The following is a 23,352-nucleotide window of genomic DNA, read 5'->3' as shown; positions in this document are numbered from 1 at the left end:
TAAATAAGAATTTCCAATTAGTTTTTACAGAAGAAAAAAATTTTGAGAGTGACTATGTGGAACACGCATGTCCACACATACTACCAGATATACAAATAGCAGAAAAAGTAATACAGGAAGAGTTAAGTAGATTAGACAGAGGAAAAGCAAGTGGTCCTGATGAAATTTCATGTTGGGTGTTACGAGAATGTGCAAAGGAGTTAAGTAAACCACTATTTTTAATTTTCAAGAAATCCTTGAGTCAAGGGAAACTACCTGATATTTGAAAAAAAGCAAATATAGTCCCCTTATTCAAGAAAGGAAATAGATAAAATCCTCTCAACTACCGACCAGTATCACTGACCAGTGTTGTAAGCAAGGTATTAGAAAAACTTATAAGAAAAGCTTGGGTAAATCATCTAGAAGAACACAGTATCATAACAGAAAGACAGTTTGGTTTCAGAAAAGGAAAATCATGTGTTACTAATCTGCTGAGCTACTATGACAGAGTAACAAACACAATACAGGAAAGGGAAGGATGGGTGGACAGTATCTATTTAGATTTCAAGAAAGCTTTTGACACAGTACCACACCAAAGACTTTTATGGAAGCTGTACCATCAAGGAGGAATTCGAGGCAAACTGTTTTGTTGGATGCAAGACTTTCTCATAAAAAGAGAAATGAGGACAGTACTAAGAGGAAACTACTCATCATGGAAAGAAGTGACTAGTGGAGTACGACAGGGTTCGGTGCTGGCACCAATCATGTTTTTAGTGTGTACATAAATGATATAAACAGTAACACTGGAAATGAGAGCTATCTGAATATGTTTGCAGATGATGCAAAAATACAAAGGAGAATTACTAGCACAGACTCTTTTAGGGAGCTACAAGAATTAAATAAACTTCATGAATGGAGTAGTACATGGCAAATGGAATTCAATGTGGACAAGTGTCATGTAATCAAGTTTGGTAAAAGTGGAAAAAGACCTGATTGGGATTATAAGTTAGGAAATAAAACCCTATACACATCATAAAGAGAGAAAGACCTAGGTGTGATTATCAATAACAGACTATCTCCGGCTGACCACATCAGCGAGAAGGTACGGAACATGTATACACTGCTTGCAAATATGAGAATAGCATTCACATACATAAATGAAGACATGCTAAGAAGGATAATAACATCATTCATTAGACCAACCCTGGAATATGCATTAATAGTCTGGAGTCCTCATCTCAAAAAGCATATAGACAAGATTGTAAAAGTTCAAAGGGCCGCTACAAGATGGATACCAAGCTTAAGGGACCTAAGCTACGAAGAAAGACTAAATAAACTGAATCTACCAACACTACAGGAGAGAAGGAAAAGAGGTGACATGATAATGCTAAGTGCATATCAGGAAAGGAGAAAATAGACATAAATGATTACTTAACATATGGAGAAGCATCAGCAAGAGGACACTGCAAAAAACTGCATAAGAAGAGAGGTGATAAAGACGTAAGGAAATTCAGTTTCCCAAACAGAGCAATTGATCAATGGAATGCACTACCGAATGAAATAGTGTGTGCCAAAACAATTCACAAATTTAAGGATATGTACGATAAATATGGTTTAAGAAACGGGACAGTACGAGCTTGACTCATTCCTGTAAAGATACAATTAGGTAAGAACTGTACCCTGAATACACTAGGATTGATTGTGTTGGCATTAATATCAGATAAGCAAGTATCCTGCGAGATACACATGTCCTAGATAAGGTTTTTATTTTTCTATATATTGTAATATCTGCTGATTTGTCCTGTGTCTGATTGTGGTAATATACGTATAAAGGTTATTGCCTGGAGTTTTTGTGTCCTGCCTCTCTTTATTGCACTAAGCTCCGGTCTCGAAATAGGACCCCGCTCCACATTAGGTGTTTTAAGAACGAGAAGTCGAGCCTATTTACACCTAGCATTACACTGGTGGCCAGCGGTGGTTCTTGACCCGGGCATAAAAGAGAGGTAATCAGGAATATTTGGCAAAATGGCAACCAAACCGCACGTTCAATTACCCAAATTTGACCCCGACCAGTATGATATACACACATATCTGGCAATAATTAAACCCTTACTGGATATTGGCTTTGAAAATGACCAACAGAAAATTGCAGTCACACTACCACTATTGGGTAAAGCGGCGGCGAACATAGCACCAAAAATCGTCCCAGAAGTCACCCGGCAGAACTTTACAAAGTTCACTGTACAAGCCATCATTAGGGAAAGTGGTGGCTCTATCCCAACTGGATAGTTTTTCATTCAATGGGGATTTAAATAATACTCTGATACAGGCAAGACGCCTTGTTACTGCTGCCTACCTGGAGGCAGATGAGGAAACCCGGGATCAGCATACATTTAACACTCTGCTCAGAGTGCTCCCAAGTGTTGTTAACCCGTGCCGTCCCGGCGACGTGAATTAACGTCTGCACATGATGTGCACTCATGTCCCGGCGACGTGAATTAACGTCTGCATATGATGTGCACTCATGTCCCGGTGACGTGAGTTAACGCGGCAACATTGCAAGGTCCCTAATTTTCACAATTTTCAATTTTCGCGAGTGATTTCGTGAGTGATTTTTGGCACGTATACACGGGACACCTTCCTCTATTCCTCTACAAGATGCCAAGCAGGCACAATGCCTTACACCACATAACCTCCCCCCCCCCTGCACGCCATTGTCTCGGCAATTCACCTGTTACCAGTGACCTGGCCAATAAAGACATTCAGGGCAAAAGTGATTCCCCAATCGATGACAATGTGGAGGACAAAGTTTACATAGCATTAGAGGAAGAAACAGTCAGAAATGATGATCATGTAATGTGGGAAAAAAAAGGTCATGAATGGTGATGAGTGAGTGAGTGAAACAATGCTTATAATGCCTATATTACTGTTTGAAAACCAATATACTTTTGTACTACATATAAATTCGTACCAAGTAAATAAATAAATACTGTTTATGAGTGGATAAAATAGTTACCCCCCCATAGAACTCGTTTTCTTTAGTGCCAGCCTGTTAGAAAACCCAGTCAGGTAAGGAAGTACTCGTAACTAAATCGAGTATTTTAAACCTCAGGTGAGCGATTTCTCTATGAAATTTCTATGTTTCTCACCAAAAGCGGATGTTTGAGCCAAAAAAAAAAAAGGTCCAAAAATATCAGGACTGGGGCGTACCACTGCCCAGAAAAAGTCGGGATGGGGCGGGTTAAGCAACACTTCACTATCCATGACCCAACAGGAGACGTGGATAGAGATATACAGCTGATACGGCGCCTCCTGACCGCCTGCCCTTCTCCACAGCAAATCAATGTTGTCAAAAAATTCCCCACCCGACCCCCGGCTCCCCCAGCCACACCACGTCCACCTCTGCCTCACACCAGCCTGACCCCAGCGCCTAGCCCGCCCAGGGCACACCCCTCCCGTCGGCGCCCCGCCCCGTGAGAAAACCCGAACCTAATTCTTGTCAACCCGTGGGAATTCACAGCCTGCAACTCCTGCTGCCCCCTTCATGACATACGGGACCAGCTTAAAGCTGCTCGCCACAGAATCACAGCCCCGGGTTCGTGTAAAGTGTCCGCCTTAGAAGGCGAGGCCCCAGGGGACGAGCTGATGCCCATGGACGAGCCCCATGCAGGAGAACCGGAGCAGGAACAGGAGAATGAAAGCCCTAGCCAGCTGGATTTTTAGGCCCGCCCCCGCACCAACCCACGGTGGCGGGGGTCATTACCCCTAAGTATCGCCCCCCAGTATACCACAAGATGAAAATAAACGGCGTGAAGGCCAGACTGCTAGTCGAGACGGGAGCGGCCAGGTCCTGCCTTTACATCCACTATTTCTCCCGCTACAGATCGCGGTTTGGCCCACTCCGCCCTACTACCACTCACCTTGTGGACGCAGAGGATGGCCCCCTGCCCATCCGTGGGGAAACTCGGGCCCTACGGGTCGACACCCACCAGCCGGTGTCCACCCAACATCCATTCATCATTTTTTATTCCTCCTGCCGGAGTTATGACGGGTATTTAGGACTGGACTTGCTCCAAAAACTCGAAGCTATGATCGACTGTCACCACCGACAACTTCAATTCTGCCCCCCACCCCGTTCCACCCCAGCCGTTTGCACATGCACGCCGCGGCCCCGGCCGGAGGATTCGCCCCCTTCCTCCCTCCAGTGCCCCCCTTCCCCCTCCTTCCCCCACCCCCCTCTCCTCCCCCTCCCGTGCTTTTTCACCCCACTCCTGCTCCTTCTTTCCCTGCCACCATCGCCGCCGCCGTTACCATCCCCTCCCACCACGAGGCTTGGGTGCCCCTAAACGGGCCCTCAGGTCCCTCCGTTTTGTTCTCCCCCCTCCTCCCCTCCGGAGCCCTTTCTGCCTGCCTTGTGTCCCCCACTTTCCTCCCCACCCCACCACGCCGCCATCCGCATCGCCAATCTCGCCCCGTCCCCTCTCACCCTCCCCACGGGGCTTATCATCGGAGAGATGAAGGAAGCCGAGCCCTGTGCCCCATCCTCCTCCCACCTCCCTACCCCTCTACCCCCCATCCCCGACCATCTCTCAGACCAGCAGTCAGACACCCTGCACCACCTCCTACTGGATTTCCAGAATTTGTTTGCGACAGGACCAGCAGATATAGGGCATACCACGTACCTGTCGCATGAAATTCATACGGCAGGCCCACCTATACGACAACCATCCTGACGTAAGAACCCCCGACAGAGAGAAGAGGAGGACCGCCAGGTGCGCGAAATGGTAGAGGCAGGTGTCATTTCCCCCTCCACCAGCCCATGGTCCTCCCCCGTCGTTCTAGTAAAAAAGAAAGACGGCACGATGCAATTTTGCATTGACTACCGCCGCGTGAACGACGTCACCATTAAAGATGCCACCCCCCTTCCCTGCATTGACGATTCCCTAGACTCCCTCTACAGGGCATCTTGGTTTTTTACCCTCGACCTCCAGTCTAGATACTGGGAGGTCCCCATCCATCCGGACCATCAAGGCAAGACGGCCTTTTCCACCAGTAATGGCAAACATTACGAATTTAATGTTCTGCCATTCGGCCTCTGCAACGCCCCTGCCACTTTCTCCCGACTAATGGAATCTGTCTTGAGCGGCCTCACTTGGGAAATATGTTTAGCTTATCTTGACGATGTCATTGTTTTTAGCCAAACCTGGGCTGACCACTTGCAGCGCCTCCGTCGAGTTTTCACCAGAATTCACCAGGCAGGCCTCAAGCTACATCCTTCTAAATGTGTCCTAGCTGCTAGAACCGTCTTGTTCCTGGGACATACTATTTCCCAAGCAAAAATATCCCCAGATCCCGACAAGCTCCGTGCCATAGCGGACATACCGCCGCCGCAGGATGTCCACGGCGTCCGCGCCTTCCTGGGACTCACGTCCTATTACCGTCGCTTCGTGAAGGGATTCGCGCAGATTGCCAAGCCTCTTCACAATTTGACACGAAAAGGGGAACCTTTTCTCTGGACCGAGGACCGGCGAGCTGCTTTTCAACAGCTAAAAGACAAGCTCGTCTCTGCCCCCAACGTAACCTTCCCCGACTATGCCCTCCCTTTTCGCCTCTACATTGATGTGTCCCTTACCACGATAGGCGCTGTCCTAGCCCAGGTACAGGCCGGCAGAGAACACATCATTGCCTGCGCCAGTCACACTCTGAATCCGGGTGAAAAGAATTATGCCGCCACCAAGTGAGAATGCCTCGGCATAATCTGGGCCCTCCAATATTTTAGGGCTTATCTTTCCGGGACCCAGGTCACGATAATCACTGACCACCAATCACTCCAGTGGTTACTCCAGTCAGACTCCCATAACGCCCAACTCGTCAGGTGGCGCAACACCCTAGAGGAGTTTCAGTACAAAATTTCATACAGGCCCGGCAAGCTCCACACCAATGCAGATGCCCTCTCCCGCCTCCCCATCCATGCGGTACAGCCAGACCCGGACCTCCTACAACTCTGGCACCACAAGGAACGGCCCCACTGGATCCCTGCCCACCTATTCACTAAGCTATGCCGACAGGGCGACCACCTCCTAACCCCATATGGGTATATCCTCTTGACCCCCGATGCGGCACGTGACACCCTGCGCCACCTCCATGCCCATAACGGCATCCACTTGGGCACAAAAAAATTATTACAGGTGTTCAACGACATTTACTGGGCCCCAAATCCCTCCACCCTCGCCAAGGAAATTATCCAGGCTTGCCGCGCCTGCGCGCTTGGGAAAGATATCACCCGGACCGCTGGACCATCGGGCCATATCACCGCCCACAAGCCCTAGCAACTCTTGGCGATCGACGTAGTAGGCCCTCTTCCCCCCAAATCTGGATATAAATACGTGATCACTTTTGTAGACACGTATTCAAAATTTGTAGTAGCCTGCCTGGCTAAGGAACATCATGCCTTCGCTGTCACCGATGCCCTTCTCCGACACGTTTTCCCTTACTTTGGCATCCCACAAGCCATCCGTTCCGATAATGCCCCCGAGTTCTCCGGAAAAGTCTGGGAGGAGCTAGCCAGAATTATCGGATATAAGATCTCCCACTCTTCACCATACTGGCCTCAAGGGAACGCCGTATGTGAACGTAGCCATTGTACCCTTATCAATCAGCTACACACCCGAATCGAGGCTACAAAGAACGACGACTGGCCAGCTCATGTGAAAATTGTCCAGTGGGGCATGAATTCATGCCCCTGAGAAGACGGGGTTTCCCCCCATGAGAGAATCTTTGGGGAAACTCTCCTCCTACTATCCCTACGCCACCACCTGCAGCTGCCAGCTTCTGCTCCCACTACAGACCCGCTACACCTGCTAAAAGGGCGGATACACCACCTACAAAACAATCTGGACCTTGGACCCGACACAGCCTCCAACCCCTTCAACCCGGGTGGCACAGTCGTCATCACCCAACTCCCCACTCCCCACAAGCTCACCCCCCGCTTCACGGGGCCCCACACAATCACCCTCATCCCCAACCCATACCAGGTGGTCCTAGACTACCACGGCACTCCCCGTACCCTCCGCAACCGCCACCTGCGGCCTTTCCGCACACCCACCTCACCCGCCCCGGCCCCACACCCCCAGCCCCCTCCAGCCCCCGTACCACTCTCTACATTCACATATGAGTGCTACGTTTCCTCCTCACCCTCCCACTCCACCCCCCCTACCACCTCAGCCTCCCTGGCTGCCACCACCCCCTGCACCTCACCTGACGCCTCCCCTGCCACCCCTCGCTCACCCTCACCCCTTCCCTCCATTTCCCCCCCTCAACGCCCATTCCCACCTCTTCCGCCCAAGCCACCACACCCTCACCACAACCCACTACCACCACCCCTCCCCCACCCACCATGCGTACACCCACTCCACCAACACCATGCCCCACCGTGCCCACAACACGCGAAACAACCCGCCCACCCCATACGCCCACTTCCCCTCCCACACTGACCCTCAAGACCACCACCACCCACTCGGGCCACCTCTCACGCCCGCCCGCCCGATACACACACACTTCTACACCACCCACCTCCCCATGACTTCACACCATCAAGTTACATCAGGCCCAAATCCCCTCTACCTGTACTCCCCAGAGACTCAACGCCACATTACCACGGCACAAAACCCGGCCCTTACCCTCGGTATCCAGCATTCAGCTTCCGACCACACCGACAGCCACACCAAGCAAGATGAGAGTGAAGCGGGCTGTATGGGCACCTACCCTTGGCAGGAACCACAGACTCCATGGGCCACACCACCTCCTGAACCTCCTCCAGTCCACCACCACCCCCTCCACACTCTTCCTCACCTGCGACCCGGAGCAGGAAGAAAACCCCTACACCATCGCCTGGCAAACCGTGCTGCAACACCTCCAGCCCGCGTACACCACCCACAACACGCAAGCATTCCACCTCCAGCCACAAGGACGTGACTTTTTACAGGGGGAGAGTGGTAAAATGCGTGACTTACAAAGCAGTGCCCCCGAAATGTAAACAGAAGAACACCACAGTGCCCCCAAAATGGAAACAGAAGAATACCATAGTCCCCCCGACAACGGGGCAAGCGAGATACAGCCCAGTATGCCCGGGAACATGCCGACACCCCCACACAGACCCCACAGGGTAGCTGCCACCAGTCGGAGCAACCCCCGGCAACAACGGCATATGTCAGCCTGGGCCGTGCACCCCTATGTCACGCAGCCACCATGCCGTCGCCGTCGTAGGAGAAGGACTCTACCTTCATGGAGTAGGATTGTTGAACCAGCTAGGGATGAAGTTGTTCTAGACACTCCAGACGGCGCCCCTCAGGAGACGGCCTATTGTCGCTACCGCCCTTGTGAGACGCCCTATTGTTGCTCTGAAGGTGCTCTGGTCGAGACGGCCTATTGTCGCTCCCGCCCTCGTGAGACGGCCTATTGTCGCTCCGAAAGTGTCCTGGTAGAGACGGCCTATTGTCGCTCCCCTCCTCATGAGACGGCCTATTGTCGCTCCCCTCCTCATGAGACGGCCTATTGTCGCTCCCCTCCTTGTGAGACGGCCTATTGTCGCTCCGAAGGTGCCCTGGTAGAGATGGCCTATTGTCGCTCCCGCCCTCGTGAGACAGCCTATTGTCGCTCCGAAGGTGCCCTGGTAGAGATGGCCTATTGTCGCTCCTCTCCTCGTGAGACGCCCTATTGTTGCTCCGAAGGTGCCCTGGTAGAGACGGCCTATTGTTGCTCCCGCCCTCATGAGACGTCCTATTGTCGCTCCAAAGGTGTCCTGGTTGAGACGGCCTATTGTCGCTCCCGCCCTCGTGAGACGGCCTGTTGTCGCTCTGAAGGTGCCCTGGTAGAGACGGCCTATTGTCGCTCCCCTCCTCTTGAGATGGCCTATTGTCGCTCCGAAGGTGCCCTGGTAGAGATGGCCTATTGTCGCTCCCCTCCTCTTGAGATGGCCTATTGTCGCTCCGAAGGTGCCCTGGTAGAGATGGCCTATTGTCGCTCCTGCCCTCGTGAGACGTCCCACTGTCGCTCCGAAGGTGCACAGAAGGAGGCAAGGAGCGAGACGTCACCCCGGCAGAAGACAAGAGCCCAGGCGTCCCGTACCAGAGTGGCCCAGACAGGCCTCACAGCCCCTGGCCTCTGCTCCCTACGCCTGACTCTGGAACAGACGCACCTGACAGGCCCCAGCGTAAGCCGATGCCGCAGCCCTCCCCTGTCGGCGCCCCTAGATGCTGGAGACCGCAGTCCGCAGTCTCTCCCGATCCTCCCCAGGACACCCAGGCGCGATCTCCATATGTCCCCCCACGACGACGTAAGGCTCCCACCTCCGGCCGAGACTTACACCAGAGGTTCCTAGAGCTATTCGGCCCCAGTCCCGAAGGCCATACCCCTGAGCCCAGCCTGGAAGCCACGGGTAGCCCAGGATGCGAGAGGACGCCCCTACGAGTTGTCCCGTGCCCTCTTGGCACGCCTCCCCTTGGCGGTGCCCCTAGCCCGGCAGGATTGCCGACGGCGTGCTCCCGCCCCTGCCCCCCAAGATGAATACGTGTGATGCTGCCCAGAAACAGTGCAAGTGATTTAGGTTAAGTGCGACTTTGCCTAGTGTAGTATCGTGCAGTGACTTAGTATAGTGAATATCGGGGCAAGTGAGATCACAGTGAGAGAATAAAGGACGAGTGTGCGAACCAAGATCTGATGAACTATATTCATGAGTGACGTCCCTTATATACAATTAGTAAGACTGTGCCGCCTGGAAATTCCTCCGTAGTAATACACCCCTACTGCTGTGAGCTCTAAAGAAATAATACGAGAAAGTGTTAGTGATATTCCCCCACTCACGCTACCCGTAAATCCTGTACGACACTCCCTCGTCCCAGTATCTAGTGTAAGTGTAAACCAAGAATAGAATCAATTACCAAAGTCCCTTTGCTATTGGAAAACGTGTAATCCTCATTGTTAATATTTGCCTCTCTCCAGTATTACCATATCTCCCTCCTAGCCGTCACAAGTCACTCCCCACACCCCCCCTTTCTCCCCCCCCCTCGTTAGACTCACTCCCCGCGCCTCACGCGCGCGCCTATATTCACTGTACCCTGAATACACTAGGATTGATTGTGTTGGCATTAATATCAGATAAACATGTATCCTGCGAGATACACATGTCCTAGATAAGGTTTTTATTTTGCTATATATTATGTTGTAATATCTGCTGATTTGTCCTGTGTCTGATTGTGGTAATATACGTGTAAAGGTTATTGCCTGGAGTTTTTGTGTCCTGCCTCTCTTTATTGCACTAAGCTCCGGTCTCCAAAGAGGACCCCGCTCCACGTTAGGTGTTTTAGGAGCGAAAAGTCGAGCCTATTTACATCTAGCATTACAATCAGCAAAAAACAAGGTGTTGATTTCAACTCTGTTATCTCTATAGCCAAGGCCTACACTTTCAAGGTGGTTTAATATCACGAAGGTTATTAATTTAAAGTGTTGTTGATCCTGTGCATCCTTGCCTGATTCCACTAGTGATTTCTATCTCATTTTTTAAGTCTTTGCTTAAATTTATCATTGTTTTGTCTCCTTGGTATATTTTGCTGACACTGTCTATTATATTCTCATGGACCTTTACTTCCTTTAGTGCCTCTATAATTTTCTCTCTTTTAATGGAGTCGTATGCTTTTGAGAAGTCCACTGCTGCAATGATTAAAGGTGTTTTATTTACCCAGCTGGTGTCTATACAATATTTTAAGATTAGCAGATTGTCCTCTACCCTTCTGCCTGTAGTGAAGCCTGCCTGCATTTCACTATCTAGCCTATTGATTTTGAGCTGCTGCTCCACTTTTTCCTTTATTAAATTCGTGAAAATTTTATATGATATATTTGTGAGGGCTATCAGTTTCAGATCTTTTGCAGATGGTTTAGGAACCTTTGGTATCATAATTGTTTTAGATTTTTTCCAGTTATGTGGTAACTCCCCCTTTTCAATTATTTTATTTAAACATTCTGTTATTTTTGTCATACAATCCTGACTTATTAGCGCTTTATAGCATTCCAGTTTAATTTCATCTGGGCCTGCTGCTTTCTTATTCTTTAATTTCTGCAAACATCTCTTTACCTCCTTGTCGGCAAGTGCCTGCAAGCAGCTAGCTCGCCTGTTTGTGTTGTCGTTATATGGACAGAAGGGAAATGAGTGCAGTGATCTAAATGAACTGAGGTATACCTTGGCGTCAACAACAGACAAGGAAGCAAGTACGTTACCACCAACTGAAGATGCGTTCAAACAGCATGTCCTGCGGGCAATGCTGCAAACAAGAGTGTGGTGCCAAAGTGACGTTCCGAAACCAAACATCCCTGACCCTGTTGGACATGGTTGGCAGCTGGATGAGAATGGGTGTCTGAAAACAACCATGCATGAACAGGAATGCGCTCCTATAGAGGTTAGGGACGTTACCCATCTCTTCTGCAGTGACCGGAGTTGTACAACATCCAGGAATTGCCCTATCTGCTTGCGGGTCTGGCATGCATTGAGCATTGTTCCTGCACCAATTGCTCAAACAAACCAGCTGAACAGAGCTATGAACGTGAAGACTCTGATACAGAGTTGCAAATATAGTTCTGAGATTGTGAAGAAATGACTTTGGCGGGACACCTTGTTGTGTACTACTATAGGATTAAACATATACCATACATACTGTAAATTTGTGTTATTGTTTTACAACTATTTCAATACTTGTAAGGTAGGAATGTCTAGCAGCTTACTAAAACTGAAAAAAATGATACCTGTCTACTGAATGCACACAGAACATTAACGTTTGTTGATAAAGTTTCAACATGTCAGAATCGGGAAATTTTGGCATTAAGTACATTTTAAAACAAATGTCCCACCTGAAAAACACTGACATTTGTATGTTAGTTTGATATAGTGCATTTAGTCTCAGTTATCTGTATATCTATTCATACTGTGACCTTTTGTGGTCAGTTCTGTTGGGATTTTCATGTGATTTTGAAACAATAAAGGCTATTAAGTATTACTCGTCCCGGACACAGTCACGAGTAGTATTTGTAAAATACCCGCAGACGGACCACCCACCCCGCCACCCCCCACCCCACCACCGGGCCGCTACCACACCACCACCCCAGGAGGAAACAACGGTGGGGCTAGTAACCCAGGTCAAGAAGGTCACCGGGACACTACTGTCCTGAGTCCTTTTTCCCCGCAACTACCCCAACACCAGGTGACCGGAAAAAGGCAACGACCTTGCCGGCGGGACAGCCATCGCCAGAATTGGGGTGGGACTGAACAAGCTTCAGTCCCAGGTAACACCGTGTCGACGGCTATTGTTACCACCTCAAGGGCAGGAGGCCCAAGGCTATGGCCAGAAGTGTGCACCAGGGTAAGGGGACCCTTAGCCACTCCAAGGGCAGGAAGCCCAAGGCTACGGCCAGAAGTGTGCACCAGGGTAAGGGGACCCTTAGCCACTCCAAGGGCAGGAAGCCCAAGGCTACGGCCAGAAGTGTGCACCAGGGTAAGGGGACCCTTAGCCACTTCAAAGGCGGGAGGCCCAAGGCTATGGCCAGAAGTGTGCACCAGGGTAAGGGGACCCTTAGCTACGGCCTTAGTATACACCGGAGAAAGCGTTGCCTCTGTGCATCCCTCTCTATGTACTGGAGAGGACATGGACTCCGTGAATCTTTCTCCTGCCTCTTCCCCCTGTGGGAGCCCTTCGTCACCATCCGGGAGTGTTGCCCCAGAGGTGTCGCCAGAGTGGTGGCAAGGCCCGGAACCGGACCTACCTCCCACGCCTGGGAAATCTCTGTTCCTGCCAGACACCAGATGGAGACGGTGCCGCAGCCCAACCCTGTCGGCGCCTCTTCCAATAGGCGACTGCAGTCCCAGGACCCCCAGGCCCGACCAGCAGACTCCAGACGAGGGCAACCCAGGCTCCCTCACCCCACGGAACCAGAAACGACAGGCCCGCCTCCTCCAGCTGTTTGGCCCCAGTCCCGAGGGCAACCTCTCAGGTCGAGGCCCCCAGACAGGAGGGCCTCCCTGCACCCCACCAATGAGGCTCCAATACGAGGGCCTCCTCTCAGGTCGAGGCCCCCAGACAGGAGGGCCTCCCTGCACCTCACTGACGACCAGGACCCAGGCAGTGACTCCCCTGCGGGTAGTGTATTGCCCCTTGCAGGCAGGGTTCCCCTAGGGCCCTCTCCTTACGCCCATACGACAGAGTGAACTCCACCCAGGAAACACGGGTAACATAGTGACGCCCTTTGTACCGAGAACAAACCAGAGGAAAGTAACAGTGAACAGTGACCGAGTGAAGACCAGTGTAAAGCCAGTGACAGTTACTATTAGTCTATAAGAACTTGATACCTGGCAGAACAGAAAATAATTTAAACCCTCAGTAAGAGAACTTATATTAACTGTGTGAGTCCCCAAGTAACAGAACTTTCAGTAACTGTGAACGGAGACTAGGGTACGCGGGCAAGTCAAAAGTCTGTGTGTAAGTGCCACCGCGACTAAGTGACTACATCAAGTGTCGCGATCTGCACCCTGTCTTATTTATACCAGCATTTCCCCCACGGACTCTTAATCTTGTTTATTTCCCTTGCTTCCAACTAAATATATATTCTGCCTAAAGATGAAATACGGGTATCAATACATGTAGTTCATGTCATTAGTGTACATGCATTATACCGTGTGTTAAGTGTGACTGTGCATTGTGGTGTCAAAGGCTAACTCTGTGTCCCTGTCTCCTGTATATCAAATATCACTCTGTGTTGTATTGTAACAGTGTAGAATTAAGGCAATAGATGTGTTATGGTATACTGCCTGGTTTTTATGTCCTGTTCCTTTGTGGGTGCTTTACTTCCGGTCTTGAAAGAGGACCCCGCTCAGTCGCTAGTGCTTTTAGGACGAGAAGTCGACCTAAAAACACTCAGCATAACACTGGTGGCAAGCGATGGTTCTGGATCCGAATAAAGCACGGAGGAACGATAAAGGGAAACTTTCACAATGGCAGCCAAACCGCACATTCAGTTGCTGAAATTCAATCCGGACCAATGTGACATTGATGTGTATTTAGATATGGTTAAACCCCTCTTAGACATAGGGTTCGACTAGGACAGAGAAAAGATAGCAGTCACATTACCTAACCTGGGTAAAATAATCGCCAATGTCACTCCGAAAATCGTCCCGAGACTAAAATGGGATCAATTCAAACGAATTGTGAAACAGGCAGAGACGCCATCTCTGGGCACAGTTGTAGCCGTATCGCAACTAGACGCCCTCACATATGACGGAAGCCTCGATGATACCTTCATCCAGGCTAGGCGGCTCGTCACCGCTGCGTACCCGGGCACAGACACAAAAACCCGGGAACAACTCATATTCCACAAACTCCTCAGGATCCTCCCCGGTTTCATTAAAGAACACTTCATAATACATGAACTGACGGGAGACCTGGATAAAGAAATCAACTTAATAAGGCGCCTTCTAGCTGTCCACTCCTCCCCCAAACGCATTGGCGACATCAAGCAATTCCCCACGGATCTCATTGCCGTAAATCCATGGGAATTTTCTCCTTGCTGCCCTGAGTGCCCAATCCACGACATTCGTGAACAGCTAAAAGCTGCCCGGTGCAGCAAAACAACACAAGAGCGCCTACAAGCCTCCCCACCATACGCCGATTGCCCCAAGCCTCAAAGAAGGAAAGTAAGACGAGGAAGGCACAGAAGGCGCCCCCCCACTGCCCCCGTATCCCACCATAATGACGGGGTCCACCTCACATCTCCTCTCCTCTCACTATCTCTTCTATTTTGCCCTCCCCTATTCCTAACCTTCCCACCTCACACACCACTTTCTCCACTACTACCACCTCCCCCCTTCCTATTCCTCCCCAACACAAAGCCTGCCTCCCCCTTCACAGGCCTCCTAGAACCCTTACCTCATCTTCCCCTAACCTACTTCCCAAAACCGCCTCCTCCTGTCTACTCCCTCCCACCTACCACCCCGCACCACCCACCACCATCTCTTCCCCGCCACTCATCTTCCCCGCCAACACGGCCAACTCATTCGCCTTCCCTATCACACCATCCTCCTCCTCACCCTCACCCCCCTCTCCTTCCTTGCTCACCTCCCCCACTCCACCCTCAACCTCACCATACCCACAAACCCCTTCCCCCACTTCACCCTTACCTGACCCACCACCACCTTCCTCCGATTCTGATCCTTCACCAACCTCACCTCCGCCTGCATCTCCTCCGGCTACCCCACCTCCTCCAACCCACCACTCTCAATCACCGCCCGCTACGCCCACCACCAACACCGCACCACACCACCCATCACCAACTCCCACTTTCACCGCCCTGGAAACAACCACCACCACCGTACCACCACAACTCCCACCACACCACACCCGCACCCCACCACGCACCGCCCCACACAACACATCACCCACCAACTCCCCATGTGCACCAACCCCACCTACCACCAACTCCACCCACTCATCCACTCCTGGCCACCCATTACCCACCGACCATGCCCACTACACAAGACACCCCACACCACCACCAACAACTGCCCACAACCATGACGGGAAGCCCATGCTGCCACGTGCCAACCACCATCACTGCCTACGCCCACCCTCACCACCATGACCACCAGATCACGACGCCTCTCCTGCCCACCATCTAGATACACCCCCACACCTCCATCTCCTCCGCATCCTGCTCCCCATTCCCCAACACATGCCACCCACACCCCAAACACCACCCCCATCACCCTCCCCCTTCATCAGGCATCGTGGAAAACTTCCCACTTCACCACCAAAGATGAAAATTGAGAGGGTACTATGGCGCCCCCACGACCGCCCCACCATCTGAATAGGGTCACACACCAGCTCCTCCAGCTCCTACGCCAGACCACCCAACCATCGTCCTTACGCCTCACCCTCAACCCTCACCAGGAGCCAAACTTCACCACCCTCCATTGGACCAACCTCCTCCAACACCTCAAGCCGGCCCACCAGACATCCACCACCACAACATACCACCTCCAGTCACGGGGCCGTGACTTCTTTACCATGGAGGGTGGTAAAATACCTGCCGCTGGACCACCCACCCCACCACCCACCACCGGGCCGCTACCACACCACCACCCCAGGAGGACACAACGGTGGGGCTAGTGACCCAGGTCAAGAAGGTCACCGGGACACTACTGTCCTGAGTCCTTTTTCCCTGCAACTACCCCAACACCAGGTGACCGGAAAAAGGCAACGACCTTGCCGGCGGGACAGCCATTGCCAGAATTGGGGTGGGACTGAACAAGCTTCAGTCCCAGGTAACACCGTGTTGACGGCTATTGTTACCACCTCAAGGGCAGGAGGCCCAAGGCTACGGCCAGAAGTGTGCACCAGGGTAAGGGGACCCTTAGCCACTCCAAGGGCAGGAAGCCCAAGGCTACGGCCAGAAGTGTGCACCAGGGTAAGGGGACCCTTAGCCACTCCAAGGGCAGGAAGCCCAAGGCTATGGCCAGAAGTGTGCACCAGGGTAAGGGGACCCTTAACTACAGCCTTAGTATACACCGGAGAAAGCGTTGCCTCTGTGCATCCCTCTCTATGTACTGGAGAGGACACGGACTCCGTGAATCTTTCTCCTGCCTCTTCCCCCTGTGGGAGCCCTTCGTCACCATCCAGGAGTGTTGCCCCGGAGGTGTCGCCAGAGTGGTGGCAAAGCCTGAAACCGGACCTACCTCCCACGCCTGGGAAGTCTCTGTTCCTGCCAGACACCAGACGTAGACAGTGCCACAGCCCAACCTTGTCGGCGCCTCTTCCAATAGGCGACTGCAGTCCCAGGACCCCCAGGCCCGACCAGCAGACTCCAGACGAGGGCAACCCAGGCTCCCTCACCCCACGGAACCAGAAACGACAGGCCCGCCTCCTCCAGCTGTTTGGCCCCAGTCCCGAGGGCCACCTCTCAGGTCGAGGCCCCCAGACAGGAGGGCCTTCCTGCACCTCACTGACGACCAGGACCCGGGCAGTGACTCCCCTGCGGGTAGTGTATTGCCCCTTGCAGGCAGGGTTCCCCTAGGGCCCTCTCCTTACGCCCATACGACAGAGTGAACTCCACCCAGGAAACACGGGTAACATAGTGACGCCCTTTGTACCGAGAACAAACCAGGGGAAAGTAAAAGTGAACAGTGACCGAGTGAAGACCAGTGTAAAGCCAGTGACAGTTACTATTAGTCTATAAGAACTTGATTCCCGGCAAAACAGAAAATAATTTAAACCCTCAGTAAGAGAACTTATAGTAATTGTGTGAGTCCCCAAGTAACAGAACTTTCAGTAACTGTGAACGGAGACTAGTTTGCGCGGGCAAGTCAAAAGTCTGTGTGTAAGTGCCGCCGCGACTAAGTGACTACATCAAGTGTCGCGATCCGCACCCTGTCTTATTTATACCAGCATTTCCTCCACGGACTCTTAATCTTGTTTATTCCCCTTGCTTCCAACTAAATATATATTCTGCCTAAAGATGAAATACGGGTATCAATACATGTAGTTCATGTCATTAGTGTACATGCATTATACCGTGTGTTAAGTGTGACTGTGCATTGTGGTGTCAAAGGCTAACTCTGTGTCCCTGTCTCCTGTATATCAAATATCACTCTGTGTTGTATTGTAACGGTGTAGAATTAAGGCAATAGATGTGTTAAGGTATACTGCCTGGTTTTTATGTCCTGTTCCTTTGTGGGTGCTTTACTTCCGGTCCGGAAAGAGGACCCCACTCAGTCGCTATGGTCGTACCATTCTAAAGTGGCGGTTGGGTGGGGCACCAACCTCTGTACAGTTTTGCCAAGTTTTCCATACTAGCGATGCCTCTCTCTCTCTCTCTCTCTCCTGGGGGTAGATGTGAATCACCCTAGGGAATTTTGTTTCTTTTGTCTTATAAACTTGTGTTTTCATTTCTTTATTTTGTTTTTTATTATATTATTGTTTTACATATGGCGCCAGACGACCTCGGTGTTGAGGCGCCTTGATTTGTTTTCATTCAATAATTCTCGCCCTCCTTCCTTCCCTCCCTTCATCTTTCCCTCAGCTTGACAATGCACTCAACATTGCCCCTTGCCTGCCTTCTCTCTCTCTCTTTCCTGGAGGAGATGTGCTTCACCCTTGGGAATTTTGTTTCTTTTATGAGTGACATAAACTTGTGCTTTCATTTCTTTATTTTAATTTAATTATATCTAATTATGTTTAAAAATATTACTGTTTTACATATGGCGCCAGATGACCTCGTTGTGGCGCCATGATTTGTTTTCATTCAATCACTCTCTCCCTCCTTCGGTCCCTCCCTTCCTCCATCTCTCACTCAGCTGCACTCAACACCGCCCCTGGTCTGCCTCCTCCCCCCCCCTCTCTCTCTCTCTCTCTCTCTCTCTCGTCTGTGGTATTTTAGGATACATTTTGGTTATTTTCTTTTACGTTATAATGTACAGTACATATTGTAAATGACTTTATTTCCACACCACCCAAAAGGTAAAAGTCTTGTAGATGCGAATAGTGAGCTGGCTGAACTGCCATCCTGTCTGAGTCAAGGACACAAAGGAAAGAGATAGAGGAAGCTCTGGCCAGGTCGGGCTGGGTGTGTGTGAGTGTTGCCGCTCACGAGGGTTTTAATGTATATATTTTTTTTACTAAGAAATTGGCATATTTTTTCTTATATTCCTGCACATTATCTTATAATCATAATTGTGACATTATTACCCACCCCAGAAATATGGTAACATCCAATAAAAGCGACTCCTTTTTCTTAAACAACACTGTAAAATAATTATGCCACGTTTCTGTACTGACGTATAAATATTTTATGCATAATAAGTTTACTGTTCTTTCATATATTATAATACACACGTTACCATTATATTCTTATGTGTTTATCTTATTGTGATGCCTATTACATATATATATCAGAGCCGTTCACATAGCGGGTATGGAACTCGTGGCAACACTGTACAGAGGTTGGTGCCCCACCCAAACCGCCACTTTAGAATGGTACGACCATAGTGCTTTTAGGACGAGAAGTCGACCTAAAAACACTCAGCATAACAAATTGTGTACGGTAAGCTGATATAAGTGCATGTAGGATAGCCCTGCCACCAAAATAAATTACCACAACCATTCATTTACAACTTCTTATACAATGTCCTTTAGAAAAAATGTACTTTCATTTTATTCTACCAGGGGAGGGGTATCTCCATAAATAAGGCCTTTTTCCAGAATCGCCGCACTCCTATAAATGGTACCTAGCCAATGGAAACTGAGAGATCAGGTGGTGGGAGGCACGATCTGGCCCCCTCCCCCAGTGTGGGGATGCCCCCTCCCCGGTCCATCTCTCCACCTCCCTTTGCCCCATTGGATCCTGTCCTGCACAGTGTAGAGACTCAAACAGTGTGCTCATATGCAGCTTAATCCGCCCCCAGAATATGGCTCCTCCCACTTTCCTTCGTGTCTACGTCACTTGGAAAATGATTCTGTGTGTGTGTGTGTGTGTGTGTGTGTGTATATATATATATATATATATATATATATATTAAAATGCGTGACGTAAAGAACAGTGCCCCCGAAATATACCATAGTGCCCCCGACAACGGGACAAGCAAAATACAACTCAGTATGCCCGAGAATGTACCGACACCCCCACACGGACCCCACGGGGTAGCCGCCACCAGTCAGAACCACTCCCGGCAACAGAGACATATGTCAGCCCGGGCCGTGCGCCCCTATGTCACTCAGCCACTACGCCGTCGCCACCGTAGGAGAAAGACACTACCTTCATGGAGTGGGGTTGTTGAACCAGCCAGGGGTGGAGTTGTCATAGGCACTCCAGACGGCGCCCCTCCGGTAGAGACGGCCTATTGCCGCTCCCATCCTCGTGAGACGATCTATGGTCGCTCCGAAAGTGCTCCGGTAGAGACGGCCTATTGTCGCTCCCATCCTCGTGAGACGATCTATGGTCGCTCCGACAGTGCTTCGGTAGAGACGGCCTACTGTCGCTCCCATCCTCGTGAGACGATCTATGGGCGCTCCGACAGTGCTCCGGTAGAGACGACCTATTGTCGCTCCGAGAGTGTCTTGGTAGAGACGGCCAATTGTCGCTCCCTTCCTCGTGAGATGATCTATTGTCGCTCCGAGGGTGTGCAGAAAGAAGTAAGGAGAGAGACGTCACTACGGCAGGAGACTAGAGCCCAGGCTTCCCATCCCAGAGTGACCCACACAGGCCTCACAGCCTCCCCTGGCCTCTGCTCCCTACGTCTGGCTCTAGAGCAGACACATCTGACGGGCCCCAGTGGAAGTCGCTGCCACAGCCCTCCTCTGTCGGTGCCCCTAGACGCTGGAGACCGCAGCCCGCAGTCTCTCTTGGTTCTCCCCAGGACACCCAGGCGCGATCTCCCTACGCCCCCATGACGCCGTAAGGCTCTCACTACAGGCCGAGACTTACAACAGAGGTTCCTGGAGCTATTCAGCCCTAGTCCCGAGGGCCACACTCCTGAGCCCAGCCGGGAAGCCACGGGTAGCCCAGGACGCGAGAGGACGCCCTTACGAGTTATCCCACGCCCTCTTGTCACGCCTCACATTGGCAGTGCCCCTAGCCCGGCAAGATCGCCGACGACATGTTCCTGCCTATCCCCCTGATGAATACGTGTGATACTGCAGTACGAGTGATTTAGGTTAAGTGTGATTTCCCCTAGTATAAGTATTGTGCAGTGACTTCATATAGTGAATATCGGGGCGAATAAGATCTCAGTGAGAAACTAAAGGACGAGTGTGTGGAACAAGATCTGATGAACTATATTTATGAGTGACGTCCCTTTTATACAATCAGTAAGCCTGTGCCGCCTGGAGATTCCCCTGTAATGACATACCCCTATTACTGTGAGATCTAAAGGAATATTATGAAAGAGAGTATTAATGGTATTCTCTCCCTCCCCCACGCTACCCATAAATCTTGTTTATCACTCTCTTTCACCCCAATATCCCGAGTAAGTGTGAATCAAGAATAAAATCAATTACCAAAGTCCCTTGGCTAGTGGAAACCGTATAAACTTCACGGCTAATATCTGCCTCTCTCCAGTATTACCATAACTTTCCCCTAGCCGTCACAAGTCACTCCTCGCACCCTCCCCTATCTCCTCCTTGTGAGACTCACCCCCCCCCGCCTCCTGCGTGCGCCTATATTCACTGCACCCTTGATACACTAGGATTGATTGTGTTGTCATTACTGTCAGAGAAGCAAGTATCCTGCGAGATACACATATCCTAGATAAGGTTTTATATTGCTATGTATAGTGCTGTAATATTTGCTGACTTGTCCTGTGTCTGATTGTGGTAATATACGTGTAAAGGTTGTTGCCTAGAGTTTTTGTGTCCTGCCTCTCTTTATTGCACTAAGCTCCGGTCTCGAAAGAGGACCCCGCTCCACGTTAGGTGTAATAGGAATGAGAAGTCGAGCCTAATTTCACCCAGCATTACACTGGTGGCCAGCGGTGGCTCTAGACCCGGGCGTAAAAGAGAGGTAATCAGGAATATTTGGCAAAATGGCAACCAAACCGCACATTCAGTTACCCAAATTTGACCCCGACCAGTATGATATACACACATATCTGGCAATAATTAAACCCTTACTGGATATTGGCTTTGAAAATGACCAACAAAAAATTGCAATTACACTACCACTGTTGGGTAAAGCGGCGGCGAATATAGCACCGAAAATCGTCCTGGAGCTCACCTGGCAGAACTTTACAAAGTTCACTGTACAAGCCATCACCCCATCATTGGGGAAAGTGGTGGCACTATCCCAACTGGATAGTCTAAAATTTGACGGGAATCTAAATGATACCCTAACTCTGGCAAGACGCCGAGTCACCACTGCCTACCCGGAGGCAGATGAACAAACCCGGGAACAACTCACATTTCATACACTCCTCAGGATTCTCCCCGATTATATTAAAGAACATTTCATAATACACGAACCGACGGGAGACCTGGATAAAGATATCAGTTTAATGAGGCACCTTTTAGCCGTCCATGCCACCCCTCAACGCATCGGCGAAATAAATCAATTCCCCGTTGACCTCATCACCATCAACCCGTGGGAATTTTCTCCGTGCTACCATGGATGCCTGATCCACGACATCCATGAGCAGCTAGAAGCTGCCCAGTGCAGCCAAATGACACGAGGGCGCTTACAAACCTCCCCACCATACGCAAATTCCCCTAAGCCTCAGGGGAAGAAAATACAAAAAAGAAAACACAAAAAGCGCCCCCCCCCCACTGCACCCGCATCCCACCGTAATGGCGGGGGCCACCTCACATCTCCCCCAGTCTACGACAAGGGGGAACGTTATCTTTCCTTTTCCTCCCCTCTCACTATCTCTTCTGTTCTACCTTCCCCTATTCCTGCCCCTAGTTCTAACCTTCCCACCCCACACACCACTATACCCCCTCAACACAAAACTGGCCTCCCTCTTCACAGGCCTCCTAGGACCCTTTCCTCATCTTCCCCTAACCTACTTCCTAAAACCACCTCCCCCTGTCTACTGCCTTCCACCTACCACCACGCACCACCCACCACCATCACTTCACCACCGCTCGCTTTCCCCGCCCACATGGTTAACTCATTCACCTTCCCTATCACACCCTCCTCCTCACCCCCACCCACCTTTTTTTCCTCGCTCACCTCCCCTACCCCACCTTCAACCTCACCATCCCCACAGACCACCACCTCGTCCCCAATAACCCCACCAGATGCCTCACCGCCCACCACACCCCGCACCCCTCCACCCATCACTCTCTCACGAGCTCAGCCCCCTGCTACAACCTGCACCGCCCCATCCCCGAACATTCAGACAACCCCGCGAGGCTGCATCTCCCCACCACCACCGGCTCCCTCTCCCCCTAGACCTTACCCCACCTTTCCTTGCCTCCGACAACACACACCACCTGCCACATCCCACTCCACAGCCCCTGCCAAGCCACCACGGTTCCAGCACTGCACACCGTCCGCCATCACCCCCACACCCGCACCATCCCCTAGCTTCGTACCCACCGCCCACCCCACACCATTAGCACAGAACCCTGCTACCACCCAAACCACCCCACCACCAAACACCGGGATGGCGCCACAAGATCGCACTCCCTCCTCGCCACCTACCCTCCAAGCCAACTCTCCTGCCACCTCACCACTGCTACCGACTCCATACCCCCAACCTCCCCCTGCTCCCACACCGCCTGTCACTTCCACATACGAGTGCTATGTTTCCTCCTCGCCATCCCCCTCCACCTCCCCTACCACCTCAGCCTC

The sequence above is a fragment of the Coenobita brevimanus genome, chromosome 101 (genome assembly GCF_032717465.1).
Source record: "Coenobita brevimanus isolate Jiangsu-jjx chromosome 101, ASM3271746v2, whole genome shotgun sequence".
Taxonomy (NCBI): Eukaryota; Metazoa; Arthropoda; class Malacostraca; order Decapoda; family Coenobitidae; genus Coenobita; species Coenobita brevimanus.
This window is presented reverse-complemented; position numbering follows the sequence as displayed.